Source organism: Balaenoptera borealis (genome assembly GCF_965194805.1).
Source record: "Balaenoptera borealis genome assembly, chromosome: 21".
Lineage (NCBI taxonomy): Eukaryota > Metazoa > Chordata > Mammalia > Artiodactyla > Balaenopteridae > Balaenoptera > Balaenoptera borealis.
Genome location: NC_138880.1, coordinates 27,455,951 through 27,463,565, shown reverse-complemented (window position 1 = coordinate 27,463,565; position 7,615 = coordinate 27,455,951). Strand labels below are relative to the sequence as shown.

The window sequence follows — 7,615 nt, the reverse complement described above, 5'->3', positions numbered from 1 at the left end:
TAGAAGTGGAGAGTACTCATTTTATGAGGCCAGCATTACTCAACAATAAATAAAAAGAAAAAAATAGCAGAGTCAAGTGAGTTTAAGCCAGGAACGAGGACTAGTTTAGCATTTGATAATCAATCAATGTATATAGTTCTCCATGTTAATTATCTGAAAAAAAAGAGGCATGAAGTCATTTCAATAAATGCATTAAAAAATTGACAAATTATATATTATAAACTGTTTCGTTATTCTTTAAGGATTGTAGTGGGAGCAGAATGCAGAAGAGAAAGAATAAATGTGTAAATGAACTGCTAGCAAGAAAGTAAGATAGCTGGGGTTCATTTGCAGAAAAATGAAGTGATTTTAAGCAGAAAAATAAAACAGGGGATTAAGTGCTTATGAAATTGTTAGAATTCCTGGCAAAGCAGCCTTAGACTGTGGTACTGGGAATGGCACCCAAAAACAACCTCTATGTGTGAATGTCCTTTTCACAGTGAAATAAGAAACACAGTGAGTCTACAGGAATTCCCTGGCGGTCCAGTGCCTAGGACTCCACGCTTAAAGTGTTGAAGACACATGCCATGTCCTTTCTACCTTCTTATTGGCAAGTTAAGGTCAGTGTGACAGTGTGGCATGTGACATGAGTCCCCACTGGATGGGATATGGAGCTCCTCCTTGGGGCCTGTTGCAGGGTTGTTTCCTTTGTATCAACCTCAGGACATAGTCATCTGTCAATATTTGAGGCATAAATAAATTATTTACCTGTTAAGAAAATTTTAAAAAAAGAAACAGACCTCATAGACAAATATTGGTTTTTATAGAAATATTGGGGTTTATAGAAAGTAGATGAGAATTAAGAGTGTTTGTGAGTTTATGGGACTTCCCTGGTGATCCAGCAGCGGAGACTCCACGCTTCCACTGCAGGGGCCACGGGTTCGATCCCTGGTCGATAAGATCCCTCGTGCTGCGTGGTGCGGCCAAGGGGGAAAACAAAAGAGTGTTTGTGAGTTTAAACTGGGGAGTTAAGATTAGCGACTTAAGAAAGTATGATGTGCTTTAAATATTATGATGCGGGGGCTTCCCTGGTGGCGCAGTGGTTGAGAGTCTGCCTGCCAATGCAGGAGACACGGGTTCGAGCCCTGGTCTGGGAAGATCCCACATGCCATGGAGCAACTAGGCCCATGAGCCACAACTACTGAGCCTGCGCGTCTGGAGCCTGTGCTCCGCAACAAGAGAGGCCGCGACAGTGAGAGGCCCGTGCACTGCGATGAAGAGTGGCCCCCGCTCGCCGCAACTGGAGAAAGCCCTCGCACAGAAACGAAGACCCAACACAGCCAAAAATAAATAAATAAATAAATAAATTTATAAAAAAGAAAAAAAAATATTATGATGCTGTAACTAATAAAAGTAGCAGTAGGAGATCTGGGGAAATTAACTGTGAAAACAACTAATATATCAACTAATCACAAATAACGTCTGGCTCTTTCCTTGAAGTTATACTGTATACGCTGTGCCCCCCCCCATTAATGAGTCTAATTTATAGAAAGTAGACATATTCTAGAAGCAGGGAAAATGGAAGGACATTTTATTTTATAAACTGGAAATTACATATAGGGGCTTTTGTGGCGATAGGCAGCATATTCTTGAAAACCTCTCTACAACCAACAAAATAAAAGGGAAGCAGGTGCAAGTGTTAGCTGGAAGGTTCCAGAAAGAAAGGAAAAGAGGAACAATAGAACCAGAGGCCTCTGACTCAATGCGAACAGGAATGGTTTTGGGGGATGTCAGGGCAGGACACAGTAAAATTTGTGAGCTTCCAGGAGCGATGGGGCATGTAGGTCAGAAACATGAAAATAAACGTCTGTGACGGGGCAGGAGACTCAGCAGGGAGAAGCTGATTCTTCCCATTGAAAGGATGCAGCAAGCTTTCTGTGGAGGCTCCTGCAAATAAGAATAAACATAAAAAATAAAGAAAATGAGAATAGGGCTGTGTTACATTGTTGGACCCAAATCCCAGCGGAATACAAACCCTCGAGAGGAAAGCAAGAATGGAGACGGAAGTTATGGCCGGAGGTGGAAGGAGATTCCTGAAGGCATCAGGGTCTGAGTCCCTCCCATCTGTGTGGGCCAATCCAGGGGTTCTGCGATCAAAGAGCTGGGTAGAATATGTCCCTCCAGGCGAGAAAGGGGAGGATAAAAGCCTCCAGCTCTGGAGAAGGAAGAGAGGGGAGACCGTGATGAGTGATCAGGTGTAGATACCACAGGTCTTCAGTTCTGACACTGAGCACAAGGAGTGAGTGTGCTAAGCCACCAGAAGGACTTGGAGAGTCCCTGGGGGTCATAGCAGGACTGGTCCCCAAATCCTCATTCCCCAAAACCATTTCACAGGGAAGAAGTCCTGAAGGTCACCTGTGCCTGTGGAGTTCACAGAAAGCAGCTGAGAATTACAAGTGTCTGGGAGAGAGCTTGGGAGAGGGCTGAGGACCGAAGTCAGAAGGGTGGACCCTCCACGCGGGGTCTGAGGGGGGCGCCGCAGGACCACTGGGTGATAAGAAGACCCTCAGCGTCAGGGGCACAGACAGGTCACCGGGAGGACGCACGGAAAGCAGGGCTTCACTGTCTTACCGGGCGTGAGGCAGCGACAGGGAAGCAGCACCACTCCAATTTCACATCCACCACCCCAGAGTTTATTCTACATCCTCCAAGTTACGGCTTGACCTTTATAAAATACGTATTTTTAATTTTGATGAATTCAAAGGACTAGATCTGTTTACTTGCAACTGCCAAAATATAGCAATGTAATAAAATATAAAATACTGGTGCTCAGTAAACTTTGGGAAAGGCTGACATTTTGTATGTTGTGCTCCTAGGTGTTGCTAAAAGTCAGTCCTGACACAAGAGCACTTCATTTCGTGTTTTATTGCCAAGTGTACTTAAATCTTTGGTCAAGGACATAAAATGTCTGCCTCCTTCTCTCTCCACATGGATTTACAAAGGAAAACATAACTGTGGCTTTTAGGATGAGTTTGTCTACATGGGATTGAGCAGGAAGATATTAGTATTAAGTCAGCATTTCAAGTACATCTTGGGGAAAAAGCACCAAAGATGACTTCTCTGCCATGCTGTTTTTAATTGACAAGTCCGAAGTATTAATTCCTAAGTGCATATCTGATCAGGTAGATAGATAGATACACACACACGTGTACATATATATATAATACACACACAACTCATACATACATTCATGTCGATTATTTGCTTCTGCAAACAAAAAGAAACAATAAAACTGAAAGAATTAATCAGCAAGGAAACTAGATTGTGAACAGTAATATAATGCTACTGTTTATTTTTCTGATTATGTTATAATAAACAAAACTTCAAGTTTGACAGAGGTATGTGGAAGGAAAATAAGTTCCTGAACCAGAAATAATTTAATGTACCATACAAGAATTATTAAAAAGAATAAGCTATATCTTCTTACAAAAATTTCAAAAAAGTAGGCTATGTTTGGATAAGTTATAAAGAAGATTTTTCAATGAAAAAGGTAAAATCAAACGTGTTCTCTATTGCAGATTTGCTTGTTATTATAGAAAGAACTCTCATAGGAAAGAAAAAGCATTATAGTCAAAAAATTACAAAGAAAGGCAAGTAAGAGAATTTTACATAGACTGACACCAGGTGAGAAGAAAAAAAAGATATCAGAGAAGAATGGAGGTATTAAATAAAGCTCACCAAGAAAAAGAGAGGGAAATATGAAAATTGTATTGTCATGAAAAATGGACATTAAAACAAGCAGAAAAAGATGGTGACAAACAGTAGCTATGCAGAAGAGACAAGATTGAAACAGGGTTTGGATCTGAAATGTCAAGGAAGAAATAAGTGAAATGCTTTGGATAGAACAGTACAACAATAGAACAATACAATAAATGCCTAAAAAAAGAAAATTATTTACCTTCTGACATAAGAGTGGAAAAAGTAAATAATATAAAAAGAAAGTAAAGTAGGGTCTGAGAGGTCTTCTCCCAGATAGCACTGTCAAGTGCCCTGGGATTTCCCTACCCTTTTTGAACAGAGCCTTAATGCTTTAAAAGGCTGAAAGAAAAAAGGTGAAATGTCCAGAGAAAGAAAACAAAAAATAATTTCAGTAAATGAAAGGGAGGGGAGGGTGTGGGTGGGTGACGTCAGCAAAATGGAGGAAAAGGGGGTTTCCAGTGCTCGTCCCTTTGCAGAAACATCTATCCAGGCACGAGAATACCTTCCCGAGAGCCAAGGACTCCATCCAGGTGAGGGATTACGGCCCCTGGGGAGCACAGACGTGAGAGCAGATGCCTGAAGACGGAGGGAGGGCAGGCGCATCGCCTGCATCAGCTGCATCGCCCAGACGGCCCAGCTGGAGAGAGATGCCTCCCTGTGGGCAGGATAGTGAAGTGAGCCCCTGGCCCAGGTCACCCTCGTGAACTCTGCTGCTGGGCTGGCCCCTGTGACCCCAGGCACCTGCACACCAAACTCCAGCTGGCCCCCATGGACCCTGGATCCAGTGGACCCAGGGTCCAGGTCTGTACCCAGGACCCACCCCAGCACCCAGAGGCCCCACAGACTGAGGGCCAGGCCCCCCCGTGGGCCCAATTGCCAGTCCCCCCTACCCCCAGTGCTAGGCTGGCCACAGTGACTCAGGCTCAAGGCCACCCCAGCACCAGGCTGCCCCCAGGGACCAGACAAGGGCTGGGGGAAAGGGGGAGATGCCGGTCTGAAGGTACACAGTTGCAGTTATGTCGGATGAATAAGTCTACTGTTAATAACACTGTATTGACCATTGGAAATGCACTAGATTTCAGGGCTCTCGCCACAAAGAGATGGTAACTGTGAAGATATGACATGTTAGCTTGACTGTAATAATCATTTCACTGTGAATGTGTGCGTCAAATCATCATGTTGTACACCTTCAATATGTATGTTTACTTAAAAGTAAAATAAAACAAATAAAAATAAAATTTTTTAAAGGAAATTTTTTTAAAAACTTAGAAATCATGACATCACTAAACACTGATTTAGAAGTGGTATAAAGAAGATTCTCCCTACAATTAAAAAAATGGGCAAGAATGTAAAATTCTAAATTAATTTCTTAAAAAGTAAAAAAAAAAAAAAATTATAAAATTCTAATTAGGTGTGTTAGAGAAATTTGCTAAAACCTGACATGAATGGTCCAATGTCTGAATTTAAACAGCTCTATTGAATGCATCAGCTTAAAGAAATACAAAGAACTTTTACCAGATTTCCAAATTAAGCCAGTTTATCTTTACTTCATTGGTGAGAGAACAGTGCCTCTAAAAGACAAATTATCTGAGGCCTCAAGATGGTCCACAGCCATTGCATGATGAAACAGACCTCAGCCCTGATTGTTGGACCCTAAGTCGTTGCTTGCTGCAATAATCCAGGTGCCTTTGCAGTCTCGCCAGTGATTTTCCATTTCAGCCTTTTATTTCTTCTCTTAGCATAAGTGTCATTAGGTAAAATCTTATTACAGACTTTAGAATGACTTTGTCCCAGGTGGTTGATGGAGCCATTAACGTATCTTTCTCATAACTCTTAGTAAAATAAATTTTAAAAAGAAAATACAGTCACAGATGTCCTAAGATAGATCGATAGGAGTATCTCTATTAAATAAAAGAGATGCATGAATTTCTAGAAATTCAAGGTGAATTTCATCCCAGTGATGGATGAAAGAAAAATTATGTCATAGTCAGCTCAGGCTGCTACAACAAAATACCATAGACTGAATGCCTTCTAAACAACAGGCATTTGTTTCTCGCACTTCTCGAGGCTGGAAGTTCAAGGTCAAGGTGCCAGCAGATTCGGTGTCTGTTGAGAGCCCCTTCCTGGTTCATAGATGGCATCTTCTCACTGTGTCCTCATGTTATAGAAGGGGTGAGGGAGCTCTCGGGGGTCTCTTTTATAAGAGCTAATCCCATTCTTGAAGGCTCCTCGATCATGGCCTCATCACCTTCCAAAGACTATCACATTGAGTTTCAGGATTTCACATGAATTTGGGGGATCACATTCTGTGGGTAGCTGTCTACAAAGACACAAGTCGGAAGCATCACAGGAGATGTGCAGCGGGGTCAGCCTCTGTGCAGAAAGGGGCTGGTGGATGCTGGGCAAGACCCAGGAGGTACGAAGGGCAGAATGGTGACCAGCTGGAGGACAGCCTGTGTCACAGCCGCAAGGACCACTTCACGACTTCATGATGGCATTTGCCAAATATAAACTGAATAAATGGAGCCAGAAAATCAAAGATAAAGAGACATTTCAAACCATTTCTAGAGAGAGAATAATCGTGTACTTAAGAACACAATCCGGATTATCAGCAGCTTTCTCAACGGTAGATTAGGACGGGAAAAGAGAACGGAGCACTGTCTCAGATTTCTCCGGAAATGATTTTCAATCACGATCATCACTTGCTATGCCATTGGGTGAAATGACTTAATTAGCGTGCTGGGGTCTGCCAGAGCACCCTCAGACGTCCTGATTTGCTAGAACGTCTTATGTGGCCGTGACAGCAAAGGACACAGAATACAATCAGCCAAGGAGACGGTGCTCTGGACAAAGCTCGTAGCAAACCTGACTCAAGCGTCCAGGTGCTCCCCTCCCAGTGGAGTCGCACAGGACACACAACTTTCCCACTGATGTCAAGCAACACTCTGCAGTGCTGCCAACCAGGGCTCTCACAAGAGCACGGTGTCCAGGGTTTTTACTGGGAAGTCAGTCACGTAGCGTGCAGCCCCTGTGTGGTGGCCTCAGTTGCTGAAGCTCCAGAGCCCAGGAGAATGGCAGCTATTCACCATCTATCGTACTGTCAGCATAAACTGTCTGAACAAACTGGTTCAGTGTGGCTCAAGGCCTCGGGTTTACAGACACGATGAGACAGAATGTTCCAGGAGTTCTGTTCCCAGGAGCTGTCCAACGGCTGGATCTGAAACTGGCCTCTCTAGGGATAAACAGGGTTGGCCCAGCCCAGGCCTGTTGAGTTCACGCTTTCTCACACAGCATGCAGGGTACATTAACGTGGAGACGGCATCCAGGGAAGATTCGCTCCAACTCTAGAGAACAGTGCAGCAAACGCCAAGCAAGGTCATAGAAGACTTAGAGAGCAGTGAGAGGGAATTGTAGAATGAGGATGATGGAGTCGGGAAATACATACCCACAGCAAGGAGCAGGGAGATTGAAGGGATCTGGGAATAAGAAAACTTCGTCACGCATCTGTAGCAACTCAAGGAGGCAATAGAGTCTGACACACAAGGAAGGAAGAAAGGTGTCACCCGCTGTAGGCCTTGATGGGGAAAACAGGCATAAATACCACCAAGTTAAAGTGAATAAAAATGAGGAACTAAGACTGGAAAAGCAGGAGCATTGCATCTGTCTAAACATAGAACTAAGACAAAACGACAGGGAGATTTATGGTCCTGGTTACGAAGGTCATTGCTGCCACACTAACGAAGTTGATCTGAAGAGTGAATTGAGAAGAACATTGAATCCCTTGACTTTATAGCAGGGATCCACACACAATCTGAAATTGGAAATCTGTAGTTAAAAATAATGATTGCAACCCTCCATGTTTTTATAATAAGCTTGG

At 43.3% G+C, this 7,615-nt stretch overlaps 1 long non-coding RNA gene across 1 annotated transcript in view; it reads left to right on the top strand.

The window, feature by feature from the left end:
* LOC309619787 overlaps positions 1-7,615 on the top strand; it is a 291,877-nt gene that overhangs the window by 139,500 nt on the left and 144,762 nt on the right. The gene's annotated exons all lie outside the window — the stretch shown is intronic.